This window comes from Eulemur rufifrons, chromosome 27, assembly GCF_041146395.1.
Source record: "Eulemur rufifrons isolate Redbay chromosome 27, OSU_ERuf_1, whole genome shotgun sequence".
NCBI lineage: Eukaryota > Metazoa > Chordata > Mammalia > Primates > Lemuridae > Eulemur > Eulemur rufifrons.
In genome coordinates this window covers 5878989-5895944 of record NC_091009.1, presented here as the reverse complement: position 1 = coordinate 5895944, position 16956 = coordinate 5878989, and positions in this window count along the sequence as shown.

Sequence of the window (16956 nt, the reverse complement as noted above, 5' to 3'; positions counted from 1 at the left end):
ACAGAACGGCCTTCTACTGGAAGATGCCACCTACGACTCAGAGCTAAAGAGGAGAAGACAGTGTCTGGCTTTGAAGGTTCAATGGACAGGCTGACTTTCTTGTTCAGGGCTAATGCAGTTATGACTTTAAACTGAAAGCAGTGCTTATTTACCACTCTGAAAACCCCAGGGCCCTTAGGAATTATTCCAAATCCACTCTGCCTGTGCTCTGTAAACAGAACAACGAAGCCTGGCTGACAGCACATCTGTTACAACATGGTTTCCTGAATATTTTAAGCCCACTGTCAAGACCTACTGCTCAGAGAAAAAGATTCCTTTTGAAATGTTACTGCTGTTTACAGTGTGCTTGTCACCCAAGAGCAATGCTGGGGATGTGCACGGAGATGAGTGTTGTTTCCTGCTGCTAACACATCTACTACGCAGCCCGTGGGTCAAGGAGTAATTTCAACCTTCAAGTCTTACTAGTTGAGAAATACATTTCATATAGCTACAGCTGCCATAGATAGTGATTGCTGTCATGAATCTAGGTAAAGTAAATTGAAATTTTCCGGAAAAGACCTACCATTCTAGATGACATTAAGAACATTTGTGATTCATTAGAGGAGATCAAAATATCAATATTAACAGGAATTTGGAAGAAGTTGATTCCAGTCCTCATGGATTACTTGGATGGGATTAAGATGCTAGTAGATGGAATAATTGCAAATGTTGTGAAAATAGCAAGAAAACTGGAATTCAGAAGTGGAGCTTGAAGATGCGACTGAATTGCTACAATCACATAATAAATCAGATTTATAGTGCATAAGGAGTTGAATGAATGCTGAGTTCCTTCTTATGGAAGAGCAAAGAAAGTGCTTTCTTGAAATGGAATCTACTCCTGGTTAATATGTGTGAGCGTTGTTGAAATGACAGGAAAATATTTGTAATATTACATAAATTTCATTGATAAATCAGTGACGGAATTTGAGAGGACTGACTCTAAGTTTGAAAGAAGTTTTACTGATGGTAAAATGAGATCAATGAGATCAATGAGAAATAAGAAGTTCATGTTCATTGTTGTCTCAATTTAAAAAGTTGCCACAACCACTCGAATATTTGGTGACCACCACCCTGATCAGTCAGCAGCCGTCAACACTGACGCAAGATCTTCCATCAGCAAAAAAAATTATGACTTGTTAAAGACTCAGTAGATTGTTAGCATTTTTTAGCAATGAAGTATTTTAAAATTATACATATTTTTAGACATAATTCTATTTATCATTTAATAGACCACAGTACAGTGTAAACATAAATTTTATGTGCACTGGGAAAAAAATTGTGTGACTCATCTTATTGTGATATTTACTTTTTTGTGGTCTGGAACCAAATCTAGCAAACTGAGGTATGCCTGTAGTAAACAACATTTACTTTTGAAGAGTCTCATTTGTACTTTATTGGACTGTCACATTTCTGGATTTTATTCAGTTTTATATATTTGAAGATGAAAATTTATGTGCAAAATTATGGGAAAGAGTATGTGTAATAAAAGTAAAGAGATAAAAAGATTTAAATGTCAGATGAAAGTACTTTGCTTAAATTTTAAATTTATAGGAACCTAATATGCTGAAGGCAACAAACTCTCCAAATACACCACACTAGTGAAATGCTAATTGTCTTCTGGATTAGCATATTATTTCTGATTGTCATCAGCAATTCAATATTTCCTAAGGATGTAATAAAAGATATGCTCTGCTTTAAAAATATTAATATATTTATTTTGCAGCTAATCAATACTCATATAATTTAATGTCTTTTCTTTCCATTATTTCCTTTTATTCTTTGTGAATATTTGTTATTCTTATAATTATGAAAAATCAAACATATTAACACGTATCACTTACTTTTGCCCAAGATAATTAATTTATCATTGTTGCTTTTGCTCTCCTTAAAATTTTTTCTGAAAATTTACATAATGCCTTGTAGCACCAGGTAGAATTGTCTTCATAAAAAAACAAAGCAATATACTCCCCCCCGTAATATTCTTAGAATCTGCTGGCAGTCACAAATGAAGTTTGGACACTAGTTGTTATTATTGTGATCCTCAGTCCCTTGTTCGGTTATTATTTAGTTGTGCCTTTTCCATAATCATATTCAAAGAGACTAGATTTTTGTATGTCATTTATAATTATAAATATATCACAAAATTAAAGGCTACAAGAACAGGAATTTTGAAGACTAGTATATCAAGTTAAATCAGTCACTTTAATAATCATAGTGTTTCTATTACATGAATCTTTTAAATGATTAGTCTTCCTGATAATATTTTTTATGGAGTAGACACAAAATCCCCCATCTCGCTACTACTGCAGATAGTTAAAATCTGTGGTCCCCACCTCCCCAGCCTTGGGCCGGTACCAGTCCCTGGCCGGTTAGGACCGGGCAGCACAGCAGGAGGCGAGCAGACAAAGCCTCGTCTCCATTTACAGCAGCTCCTCGTGGCTGGCGCCACTGCAGAAGCTCCGCTGCCTGTCAGATCAGAGGTGGCATTAGCCTCATAGGACCTGGAACCCTACTGTCAACTGCAATGCGAGGGATCTAGGTTCCGTGCTCCATGTGAGAATCTGACGCCTGACGATCTGAGGAGGAGCTGGGGCGGTGAGGCCAGCGCTGGGAGCGGCTGCAATACAGGTTATCATCAGCAGAGAGGTTTGACTGCACAGTAAATATCATGCGCTTGAGTCATCCTGACACCATCCACACAATCCCCATTCTGTAGAAAAATTGTCTTCTATGAAACCGGTCCCTGGTGCCAAAAAGGTTGGGGACTGCTGATTAAAATGCCAAAAAAGTATTTGAGCCACAAAGTCATGTTAATATATTTAATTAATAGAAATATTATTTTGATCATGTATAAAATGTCAGTGGAAAAATTGCATTAAAATCCTCAGGAACCACAATTACCTAATGACTTTCTTGCATCTGCCATACCTAATGTTTTACTCTTTAAAATGATCAGTTCTTGAGGTATATTCAATTCTATATTAAACACCTGGTACTTGTTGAATCCTATTTTAGTATAAGTCAGATGTTGGAAATAGACAGGATTTCCCTCTTAACTCAGCATCAAATTAGCTGGCAATTTACTGCACAGGGGCCGCTTTTGCCTCCGGTCTCGCACTCACGTTTGTTTGGCAGGCTTCCTGCACCACCACTGAGAGCCTGTTGTTAGGTTATTGAGTATGGAATGTCTGTTTCCTTAAGTACTAAGTTTGACAGCTGATATCTTTCACATTTCACTTTGACACTTCTTATTCTTTATTGTGAAGGTACATCCTCATTCTTTCAAGCACATGTTTCGGCTTGTGATTATCTTTCAAAAAAAAAATTTTAGAGCATTTTTTGTGAAACCATATATAAGCCAAAAATTCGTCTTATTTTTAAATATGAGTTCCATCGTGGAAAAAATGCAGCACAGACAGCTCGAAATATCAGTGAAGTGTTTGGGAAGGATGTGGCGAATGAACGCACAGCACACTGATGGATTGAGATGTTCTGTTCTGGTGATTTTAATCTTGAAAATGAGCTACCTGGGTGACCTGAGACCAAGGTGGATAATGAGGAGCTGAAAGCTGTAGCGGAAGCCAATCCATCTCAACCCTAAGTGTGAATTAGCAGCAAGGTTTTATGTCACTATTCCAACAATTTTGGACCATTTGAAACAAATGAGCAAGGTAAAGAAGCTGGATGGATGGGCACCGCACAAATCAAGCAAGTGTCTGAAGAGAAATCATCTCGAAGCTGCCCTTCTTTGCTGTCATGACATAAAGGAGAACCATTTCTACCCAGTATTGTTATGTGTCATAAAAATTGATTCTTTTTGACAATCACAAGCATTCAACACGATGGTTGGATAAAGATGAAGTGCTGAACACAGTTCAAAACTGAATACTCATTAAAAAAAAAAAAAGCTAACGGTGTCTGTTTGGTGGTCCAGCGCTGGTATTATCCACTACAGCTTCATGAAACCTGGGCATTTGATTACAGAGGGTGTCTACTGCAACCAATTGGATGAAACGATGAGGATGTTTGCGATTAAGCTGCTGAGATTGGTCAATAGAGACAGGCCAATCCTCTTGCAAGACCACGTGTCTCAAAAAACAATGCTACAACTGGATTTGGACACTCTCTGTCACCCACCGTATTCACTAGACTGGCTACCACTTCCTGCAGGTTTTGGACCACTTCTTGCAAGGAAAAATACTCAATTCTCAACCAGCCATGGAAAACGCCTTTCGTGGTTTCATCGCCAGTCCCTCTCCAGGCTTCTTCCCTGCTGGTATAAACAAGCTATTGTTAAGATGGCAACACTGTGTCAATAGTTTAGGCATACACTTTGATTAATTGTACTGCTTCTTATTTGAGATATAATAAACTACACTTTTGCTTTGAAATAAGACATTTCATGTTTAATGACCTAATACCTTTCTTGACACCTTTCTGAGTAAGACACAAAAGCTACAGGAGTGGGAGCGCCACTGCCGGGTTGGCAGCTCGCACACCAGTCTTCCTCGTAACTGTCACTGTCTGATTCCTTCTCTCCCTTTGCTTCCTTCTTCTTTCAACAAGATAATCATTTCTTTGTGGTTTCTCCAATGTTCTAGAACACATTTCTCTATTAGAGTGTCACCAAAAATACTTTTAGTGTGATAACCTCCTGAACCTTTTGCCTTAATATAAATAGAAAGGTGTTACAATAGAGAAGAAAAGAATAATTAAAATCCCAGATAATTTCTCTCTTTTAAAGGAGACATCAAAACCACAGAGGGATAAGTCAAATTCAAAGCTAAATAACAAAGAAAATAAAATAGTGATAATTTTACAGCATATTAGTTGGCAAAGCTCCAGATTACTGTTGATTATAAAATAAATTACAGAGAATAATGCAAATTTTTAGAATGTATGGAAATAATTTTTTAAGAAGAAGATTGAGTTAATACATACTTGAATACCATCTCAAGAAATTGAAGTATATTTTGCCCCTAGATTACATAAGGGACTCAAACAACTCAATGTAAAAGAAATCTGATTAAAAATATGGACAAAAGACCTGAGTAGACATTTCTCAAAAGAAGACATACATACAGCTAACAGATATATTAAAAATGCTCAACATTACTGAGCATCAGAGAAATGCAAATCAAAGCCACAATAAGTGATCACCTCACCCCAGTTAAAATGGCTACTATCACAAAGACAAAAAATAAAAAATACTGGCGAGGATGAAGAGAAAAGGGAACTCTCACACAATTTTGGACAGTTTCGAGGTTCCTTAAAAGATTAATAACAGAACAACCATAAGACTCACAGCCCAGTTACTGGGTGTACGTCCAAAAGACAGGAAATCAGTGTTTGAAGAGACACCTGGACACCCCACCATGTTTGTTGCAACACTGTTCACATTGGCCAATATATGGAACCAACCGGCATCCATCGACAGATGAATGGAGCAAGAAAATGTAGTGTGTGTTTATGTGTACATTTATATACACATATATGTATGCATACAATGGGATGCTATTTAGCCACAATACAATGGAATCCTGTCATCTGAAGCAAAATGTGTGAACCTGGAAGACATTACATTACACGAAATACATGAGTCACAGAAAGATGATTTCACAGAAGTGAAGAGTAGAACCGTGATTACTGGGGGTGAGGGGAGGAGAGGGGAGGACCAAGTCGGTCAATCGGTACAAAGTTACAATTAGAGTGAGTAAACTTCGGTGTTCCATCACACAGTAGGAGTAGGGTGACTTTGGAAAATAATAATGTAGTGCATATTTCAAGATAGCTAAAGAGATTTTTAATGTTGTCACCACAAAGAAATGATAAAAGTTTAAAGTAATGAATATGGTGATTACTTTGATTTGATCATTATACCATATATACATGTATTGAAATATGACATAGTATTCCATAATTATGCCCAATGATGAGTCAATTATAAATAAAAAATATAAGTAAAAAATTTTTATATTTCTTTAAATCCACTGAATCTATGTACAAAATTTATTTCTTAATTTCCATTTTAAGGAACTAAACTTATTATGAATGTGAATATTATGTAGACATTTTCATTTTCAATTACTATTCTTAGGTGTCTTCTAGGTTTAATGTAATACATAATATAATGCAAGTGATTTTAAATATATATTAATGAGTCTTCTGCCGGTAATAAAAAAGAGTCATTCTTCAAAACTCTGTAACACTAAAATAATTAGCTACTGCATAATTAAAATATTCCTTTACTTATAAATACATGCACATATACATACACAAAGGTGTGTAAGTTACAGCATAAAGAAGAGTTAGGGAGCCATAAACAGGAGCAACTTCTGTGTGAGATAAATGTGGAAAACACTGGAATTTAGGCCTAACTGTGCTGGGCACACAGAAGCAGAATGGTTCACTGTTGAAATTGGGAAGTCAGTGAAGATTAGCTGGAAGAGTAGCTGCTGAATTGCGCTTAAGAACATGAAAGCCTTTCTGAAATAATGTGCTATTTGTGAGGGAAATTAATTGCACTCTTTTGGATCACATAGTAATCAGATGACATAATAAATTAATAGCATTTTTTTTCTGACAAAAGCTCTGAAAGCTATTTGAGCTCAATAGGTTGTGTTAAACAACACACCACAGTGCTTAACAATGTGAGTGGCTCTATGCCTCGTGCTGCTGAATGAAGTTCCTTTTAGAAAAATATTGGATATTTTGATTAGGGCAAAAGTGAACAAAGTTTAAAGAAGGCACCCTTATAGATATTTTAAAATAACATCAATGGCCAAGTGTATCTGACCTTTGAATGTCACAAAATGTCATTCTAATCTTGAAGCATAGAGTGAGAATAAAGTTCCATTTACCATGGTTAGAAAATGATACATTTATTTCCTTGCTTGTATGTTATCATCAACAGAAAACCTAGTAAATCTATTTTATGTTATATAAAAAGGGCCACAACTATTATTCTTTAGTAAAATAATTTTTATTAAATATGTACTTTTGAGTTATTGAATATTGATGCAAGGAAATACACTATCACTGTCATTTCTTGCTTACCTCTTGGAGGCATATACACCATAATAAAATAGAAATCTCTCAATTTTTATATATGTATTAGCTATATATTTTACGCTGCACAACAGTTTATGTGGTGAGGATAATTATAAAAAATGAAAACATGAATTGAGAGGAATTTAAAGTACTGTTGAAAAAGAATGAAACAAGACAAAACATGCACTACATTATGTTAAAGGGTCAACAAGGATCTTGGACTTTCAGAGCATAGCTAACAATATGCAGGCTGAAATGACTGTAAAAGTTAATACTTGGAGACATTGCAAATTGCTAAATAGAACTAGGCAGAAAAGGTGAGTATGTTTTATATTGGGGGCAAACAAGTAGAAACACACAACAAAAAGTACAATATGAGGATATTTTAAGATATTTTAAGAAAAATTTCTTGGTTCACTCCTATGGTGGTTGGTGTTCTCAGTTCATCATTGAATTTTGGCAGAATTTTCTGATTCCCACGATGTGAGCTCTCCATAGGGCTGCTTCCAACATGGCGGGCTGCTTCCCTGAGGGCAAGAGACTGGAGAAAGGAAAAGAGAGAATCTGAGGTGAAAGACATGGTTTTTTACGCCTTATCTTGTCATCACTTCTGACAAATGCTATTGGTCACACTAATCCTGGTACCAGGTGGAAGTGAACCAAACAAAGATGTGAGTAGAAGTAGAAGTCACTGGGGCCTTGTGGAGGAGACTGGCTACCATACAGCGCAGAGAACTTCATACAACCAGGAATGACTTCTGATTCCTAACACCTTCCCTGCAAACACTTGGCAACACCCAAAGATAATTTGCGTTGTCAGAACTGGGGGGTGTTCCCACTGGCGTCTAGTGGGTAGAGGATAGAAATGCTAATAACCATCCTATGACACAAGAACAGCTCCTACAGCAAGTGACCCATCTCGAAACATTCATAGTGCCAAAGTGGGAACCACTGTTGAGCCAAGGTAGGAAAGTATGCAGGCGGCTGTGATACAAATAATTCACGACAAGCTAGGTCTCTAGATATTATTTGCATGAACTATTCTGAGGGAGCTGAGAAAAGAAACACTCAAAAAAAAAAAAAAGAAAAGAAAAGAAAAGAAAGAAACAAAAATAACACTAAAAATAAAGAAGTAAAATAAAATAATAAGAAAGAAATTAAATGTTTATTTCAGGTAATCTGATTGTCTATATGTAAAATCCAAAAAAGCCTCTGACAAATGAATAAACTATTTTGAAAGTTAAAAGAAAAATTCCTTTTATATGAACTAGAAAATACCATTAACAAATAAGGTAATATCTTTTTCTGCTGTTTTGATTTTATTTTTTCCCTTGATCTATGAGTTAAGAATATTCCCAATAAACCAAGAATTAGAGTTTTTCTGGTTTTTAAATTTTGTTAATACTTTTAGATTAATCACACCCAAGCAGAGATTGTCATTTGTGTATTTCTACATTTCTTTAGAAAGGATTGCTTTTTCTTCTATCATCTAACACAATTTTATAAGCTTATATGATACTCTTTAAAGAGTACTTTCTATGTTCATTATTCTCTCTCTAGCTTTGTCTAACATTTGTTTTAAAACATTCATTGAACATCTAAATTCTCTTTAAATAATCAGTCTTCTTTTTATTATCTCTTTTATGTTTCATTAAGTTTTGCTTTTACTTTTATTTAACTTCCTTCTTCTTTGAGTTGACTCTGTTGTCATTATTCTAAATTATTTAATTTGTAAATTTGCCTCCATCTGCACTTAAACTAGACTGTAGTGTTTTGTATATGTTCTTTTGATAAAACTTATTATCTTTTTCATTAAATCTTCTATATTTTTACTAATTTTTAGTTTGTTTATTTCCATTAACTAAAAGGGATACCAGAACCATTCAATATTATTGTACATTTTTCCATTTGCTATCAATATATATGTATTATGTATACAAATATTTATTTATGTGCATTTTGTGGTTAGACTGTTACAAATTTATATTTTTATATTTTCCTAGTCCAATGCATAATAATCATAACTTTCTTATTGTTGTTTTCCTTAATGTTTATTTCTGCTTTATATTAATATAGTTATAACAGATTTTTCCTTGTTAGTATTTGTCTAAAATATATTCTCAATTCTTTTACTCTCAACTTTTATGGTCATTATGATTTAGTGCTCCTGTAATAAAGAACATACATATGTATATGTATTTCCAAAGAACATTCTTCCTTAAGAAATAAACACATATATGTCATTTATATATCATACACATATACATGAAATTCTTCCTTGAACTCATAAAGTGAATTTTTTTATTTATTAATATATTTGTGAATTTATTTACCACCCTATTTCAACTTTCTATTTGGATTTTCTCTGATATATTTTCTCATTTTTCAATTTTTTGGAGTGATTTTTTAAAACTATTCCTGTTTTCCCATCTATTGTTATAGGAGTTAAATAATCTATTAATATTATATAAAGGCTATTTCTTATTAGTAATTTAGAAAGTCTGCAATTAATTATTCGTTTGAATAATTTTAAAAAGCTCATATGCTCCATTTTGGATCATTTCTTTCCATTTTCATGTTCACATTGTTATCCATTTTTTCCATTATTTTCATTTTATATCACCTCTGGAATTACAGGTTTTTAGTCAAAATTGTTTTAAGTATTTAGTGTTTATTTAAATTACCCACATTTTCTTTGCCAACTTTTCCTTTTTGCATCTCAGAGAACTCTCTGCTCAGATAACTTTTCTTCTTAAAATGTGACCTCTAGAATTTCTATTAGATACTGTCTTTTTGGACAAAATAGATCTTTAAAAAAATCTAATTACTCTTATCTTTGAGAGTTCCTTTTGTTGATTGTATAAATAGAGGTTTACAGTTATTAATATTTTCTTTTAGAAATTTTATGACATTCAACATTTTTTTGTTTTCATTTTTGTTTTCAGAAAGTCACCCAATTTTTGAATGTTCATTCCTTTTTAGCTAAAATGTCTTTTCCTAGCATTGTGGTAATACATTGTTCTTTTTTTGTATTCATATATGTGTGCTTGTGTGTATGTATGTGTGCATTCTACGGTTAGAAAAAAATAAGTGCAGAATTTTTTTTTATTTTTTATGTTTCAGATTATTAAGGGATCTTCATCTGAGGGATCATGACATTATTCTGTTTCTGGAAATTTATCAGTATTTAATTCTGAAAATACTGAGTCTTCCCATTCTCTGTTTTTACTTCCTCTGGAACACTAATTAGACATTTGTTTAGGCACTATTGTTCTAGCCTCCATGTTTTTTCTCCCTCATGTTCTTTATATCTTTGTCTCTATATAATCTTTTGGTTTCCAAGTCCAAACTTAGGTGACAAAAAACCTGTGGTAAAAACTTTTCAATATAGACTTTAATTTTTTATACAAAGTCTAAAGAACAAGAACATCAAATTTCCTATTCTTTTTATTTAATTAATTTCAAAGTATTATGGGGTATGAATGTTTTTGGTTATATGGATCACTTTTGTAATGCTTAAGTCAGGGTTATAAGTGTGCCCATCACCCAAATAGTGTTCATTGTACCTGTTAGATAGGTTTTCACCCATCTCTTTCTCCCTCCACCCCCTCTTTGATTTCCATTGAGTTATACTTCCCTCTATGCACATGTGTGCTCATTGGTTAGTTCCAATTTAATAGTGAGCACATGTGGTGTTTGTTTTTCCATTCTTTAGATGTTTCACTTAGGATGATGGTCTCCAGTTCCATCCATATTGTTGCAAAAGGCAATAAGTCATCCTTCTTCATAGCTTAGTAGTAGCCCATGGTATGTATATATATCACATTGTGTTAATCCACTCATGAATTGATGGGCATTTGGGTTGATTCCATATTTTTACAATTGTGAATTGTGCTGCAATACACATTCAAGTTCAAGTGTATTTTTGATAAATTTATTCTCCTTTGGGTAGATACCCAGTAGGGAGATTGCTAGATCAAATTGTAGGTCTACTTTTAGTTCCTTGGGGAATCTCCATTCTGTTTTCCATATCCACCTGGGATTTTGTGTGCATTTCTACATTGACTTCTCTCTCCCTCCCACTATCTATCTCACTACATTGTAGACTTATGTGGTTTAAAAATGGAGAAGGGGTGGTGGGGTTATCAGGAATTCACTATTAAGGCAAAGGGACGCAGTGCCTACCCAATATCCATTCTTTCCTCTGTATGTAGAAATAAATCCTGATGTTTATTTAGCTGGGCAAAGTGCCTAGCTAAAATACTACTTACCTCATAATTCTATGTAGATAGAGTTATCAAAAGAAATATTCATTTTGATCCTTTGGTATGATGTTTGGGAATAGCCCTTTCACATTTCACACATACTTTCTTCCTATTTGGAATATAATTAAAATACCAGGATTTCAAACAGTCCATTTAGATGTTGTGGATACATATTAAGTATCACAAAAAAACTAAATGTTGTTTTTGGCCTAAGGTTCAGATGAACTTATTGAGTGCTCAGAAATAAGTAGAACTGGAATATATAAGACACTGTGAAATTGCAGAACTTAAAATCACAGCGGGGAGCAATTTCAACCAGGAAGTTTATAAAAGTATTTCAAGAAATATGTAATACGGTACTAAAAGGTTTTTTGGGGGGTGGGGGAGTTAAGTGGTTAAAAACAATTGAGGCATTTTGCTAGCTTAGAAGAGAATGCAGCTGGATTGGTTTACAAGGTGATTTTACCATTAAACATACACACCTGCAGTGAATGAGCATTCTAGTGGCTCTACATATTTGCCAACACTTGATATTAAAAATCTTTTTAATTTAGCTGTTTTGGAGCAGAGATTGGCAATAATTTTTTTTTTTTTTTTTTGTAAAACTCAGAATGTATGTGTTTTAGACTGTATGAGCCATATAGTTTCTGCTGCAGCTACTCAACTTTGTGATTGTAGTATGAAAGTGGCCACAATCAACTTAAAAATAAGTGAGAGTAGCTTCATTCCAATGAAGGCAGCAGGCCAGATTTGGACTCTGGGCCACAGTTCCTGATCCTTGTTCAGAGGATATGTAGCAATACCTCCTGTGGGTTTAATGTGCATTTCCCTAATAACTAATGATGTTAAGCATCTTTTCAAGTATTATTAGTCATTTAAATTTCTTCTTTTGTGAAGTGTATTTTAAAATCATTTTCCTACATTTTGGGGGTTGTTTTCTATTGATAATTGAGTCACAGAGATTTTTATATATGAATTATGAGTCAATTGTCAAATGCAACATTTCAGATATTTTAATGTCAAAATTGTAAAATCAATTTTAAAATTTTAATGGTCAGTAATTTTTGTGGATTATGAAAAAAACATAATCGTCTCACAACCTTGATAAAAATGTCTTGGCATTTTTTCTAGAAGATTTAATGTTTTATCTTTTGTATTTAAATCTATGATCCCTTCAAGTTAAGTTTTATATATTCTTTAGAGGCAGAGACAAAAATTGTTTATATATATGGATATCCAATTGTTGCAGTACTATTTATTTTTTTAAAAAGACTATTTTTTTCACTACTGAACTACGTTGAATTATTTTTTTCTATTGATATATATGTCTGTCTTTACACCAATACCACAATGCTTTTTTAAAAATAATTATTGCGATAAAAACACTTAACATGAAATTTATCCTCTTAACAAATTTTTAAGTGCACAATATGGTATTGTTAATTATAGGCACAGTGTTTTACTGCATATTTCTAGAACTTATTCCTCTTTTGTAATGGAAACTTTATATGAATTGAACAACAATTCCCCGTTTCTCTTACCCTCAGCTCCTGGCAACAACTATTCTATTCTCTGTTTCTAGATTTTTGTTTTAGATAGCTCATGCAGGTGGAATCATGCAGTATTTGTCTTTTGGTGAATAGCTTATTTCACGTAACATAATGTTCTTCAAGTTAATCCTTGCTTTTGCATATGGTAGAAATTCTTTTTTTTAAGGCTGAATAATATTTCATTGTATGTATATAACACACTCTCTTTACCCATTAATTTATTGGTGGATTTAGGTTGTTTCCATACGTTGGCTATTATAAATAATTCTGCAATGGACATAGAAGTGCAGATATCTCTTTAAGATCCTGAATTCAATTATTTTGGATATACACCCAGAAATGGGATTGCTGGTTAATATAATAGTTCTATTTGTAATTTTAAAAACCCAATGCAGAACAATGTGACTATATTTAACACTACTGAATTGCACACTTAATATCATACTCAACGAGGAGAGCTGAAAGCTTTCCCTGTAAAATCAGGAAAAGGCAAAGATATCCACTTTACTACTAATATTCAGCATAATACTGGATGTTCTAGCCAAAGTAAGTAGAAAAGAAAAAGAGGGCTGGCCATGGTGGCTCACACCTGTAATCCCAGCACTCTGGGAGGCCAAGGCAGGAGGATCCTTTGAGCCCAGGAGTCTGAGGTTGCAGTGAGTTATCATGATGGCACTGCACTCTACCCGGGGTGACAAAGTGAGACCTTGTCTCAGAAGAAAAAAGAAAAAGAAAAAAAAAAAAAAAAACCCATACAAATTGTAAAAGAGCAAGTAAAGTTACCTCTGATTGAAGATGGCATGATCTTATATATCGAAAACCCTAGAGATTTCACAAAAAGACTGACTATTAAAACTAATAAAAATTTACCAAATTGGCAGGATACAAAATCAACACACAAAAATCATTTTAATTTCTACATGCTAATAATACAAAGGAAATTGATAAAACAATCCCATTTACTGTAGACTCAAAAAGAAGAAAATAACCTAGGAATGAACTTAACCATAGAGGCGAAAGATTTGTACACTGAAAATTACAAAACATTGATGAGAGAAATATAAATAAAAATAAATTCTGAGTTAATGGTTTGTAAGACTGAATATTGTTCAAATGTTCATACTTCCCAAAGCAATCTACAGATTCATTGTAATATCTACCAAAAATCCCAATAGCCTTTTTTAGAGAAATAGAAAAAATATTCCTAGAATTCATACAGAATCACAAAGGACCCTGAACTGCCAAAAAAAATCTTGAGAAAGAACAAAGCTGGAAGTGTTTTACTTTCTGATTTCAAAATATATTACAAACATATTGTAATTGAAACAGTATGGTACTGACATAAAAACAGGCATATAGACAAATGGAAAAGAATAGAGCCCAGAAATTAAACCCATGTATACAGAGTCAACTGATCTTCAACAAGGGTATCAAGAATACACAATGAGGAAACGATCGTCTCTTCAATGAATGGTTCTGGGAAACTGGACGTCTACACAAAGGAATGAAATTTAATCTGTATCTTACATCATACATAAAAATTGAACTAAAAACACATTAAAGACTTAAATGATTTCTTGAATATGACATACTGTCCTGATCACTGCAGTTTGATAATCTCGCAATCAGCTTACATTTCTTCCATAATGTGACGATTTTCACACATGTCAAATTTTTCACATATTGTCAAATGTCACACATACAGTCTCAACAGATATTACAAGTTAGATAAAATATTTTAGTTGTGTTTTCTTTAAAGAGTTGATTATCTTTTAATAAGTTAAAGGAGAAGACAGAATTTTTAAAAATTTACCCATATATATGCTATTTGGGACATAAAGTTTTCTTAGCTAAAGCCATTTGATCAGTTGTGAACTATCTGAATTGATAAAGCTCTGATATTCTAGCTGTGAGATAAACAACAAGGATAATGGTGGGTGAATAGTGTTAATATACAATTACAATAGTGAATGAAAGCTAAACAAAGCTTTATTAATGTCCCGGTACAATTTAGCTTATATGTGTTAATATAATTTGAATTGGACATTCGTTAAATAAATATTTAGAAATGTATTTATAACTCTGCTCTTCTCTAAGAAACATACTTGGGAATAAGCTAGGGTTTATTCAACAGAACATAAGAGAAACAAATAAAAGTTGAGACGTTGTTTCCAGGAATGTCTGTACATTTATTTTTTTGAAAATTATTTGATTATCTATAACAAAAACTAAGTTCTATAGGGGAAGCCTGGAGTTACAAACAAAATATAAGGAACAATAATCTTCTCAGTAATTAATAAGGTATTTTAAAGATGAACACATTATGGACTTAATGAATTTACTTTTTTAAAACTAATTTTATCAAAGGAAAGAAAAGGACAGGATTGAAGTAGCTTGCCAAAATAGAGAGTCCAAGAGAGAAAGCTCATGAATGAGAATCTGTGTTGGTAGAGATAAACTCAAGTGCAGAGAGAAAAATAGTTTGGATTCCCTTGAACACTTGTTTCCCTTCCATTTCAAATTGACACTCTGAGGTGCACTTTCCCAAATCAACTGATGTGCTATAGTGGAGAAAGTAAGGCACCAGAGGAATGCTTTACTGATTATGTCAAGATTAGAAACAGCAGTTTTCAAAAGTGGTTTGTGTGTATGCCAATTTCAGTACGTCAGTTTCAATGTGGCACTATGGATAGAAAGCAGAGAAGAATGGCATGGAGAAATGACCTCACAAATGGGAAAAATAACTTGAAAGACTAAATGTAAATTTTTCTGATAAAAAATACCATTATTCATGGCTAAAATATAAACAATTATCTCCCCAATGGTAATTTATTTCCATTCTAATTTTCATGTTTCCATTAAAATTTTTAGTTTAATATATGAAATATATATTCTTAATACATATATTATAATTATATTCATCCCTCCATGGTTGTATAAAATAAAATTCAAAGTACTTGCATAAGGTTTAAGAAGTATTCAGCACGCAATATTTAAATGATGTAGAGGTTGGCAGAAGATATTGAACTTAGCTTTCTGAATTTTATCTATTCAAAAAAGAAAAGTTAAATCAGTAGCCCAGATGATTAATCTTACCATGATGATTTCACAGGCATATTTTGTATAAAGTATATGCTATTAACTGTGTTTTTATTTTACATGGTGAAATTGTAATACTATATTTAAAAAGTTTTAAAAATTTTTGGAATCAAAAATCTTCTACTGAGTTTTGATTTACATATTTGCCATAGTGAAGTTTTGAGTGGTGTATCAGGAAAGTTTATTAATTATTTAGGATGGCTTCTTTGAGGGAGAAAAAAGTGGATCTCGATTCTTTTCAATATTTTATATTTACAAGGCAGTACATGTAAAATCTGTATCAATCAATGAATAAAGCAAATGAAGATGTAAGAAGGGATATCAAAAGAACAATATCATTTTTACGGCTGAATAATATTCCATTGTGTATATTTACCACATTTTCCTTATCCATTTATCCATTGATGGACACTTAGGTTGATTCCAAATCTTGGCTATTGTGAATAGAGCTGCAATAAATATGGGAATGAAATTCTACCATTTGCAGCAACATGGATGGAATTGGAGAACCTTATGTTAGGTGAAATAAATCACTCACAGAAAGACAAATCTCACACGTTCTCACTCATATATGGGAGTTAAATGTTAAAGCAATTGATCTCCTGGAGACAGAGGGTAGAATGATGCTTCCCAGAGGCCGGGAAGGGCAGCAGGGAGCAGGGGATAAAGTGGGGATGGTTAACAGGTGCAAAAATATAAGTAGATAGTTAGATCAAATGAAAAATATCGGATAGCACAACAAAGAGATTATAGTCAACAATAAGTTATGAAATTCTTTAAAATAAACAAAAGAGTGGAATTGGAATGTTCTTAAGACAAATAAATGATACATGGTTTAGGTAAGAGATATTCCAATTACCCCAACTTGATTATTACACAATGTATGCCTGTATCAAAACATCACATGTACTATATAAATTTATATAATTATTGTGAACCCATAATAATTAAAA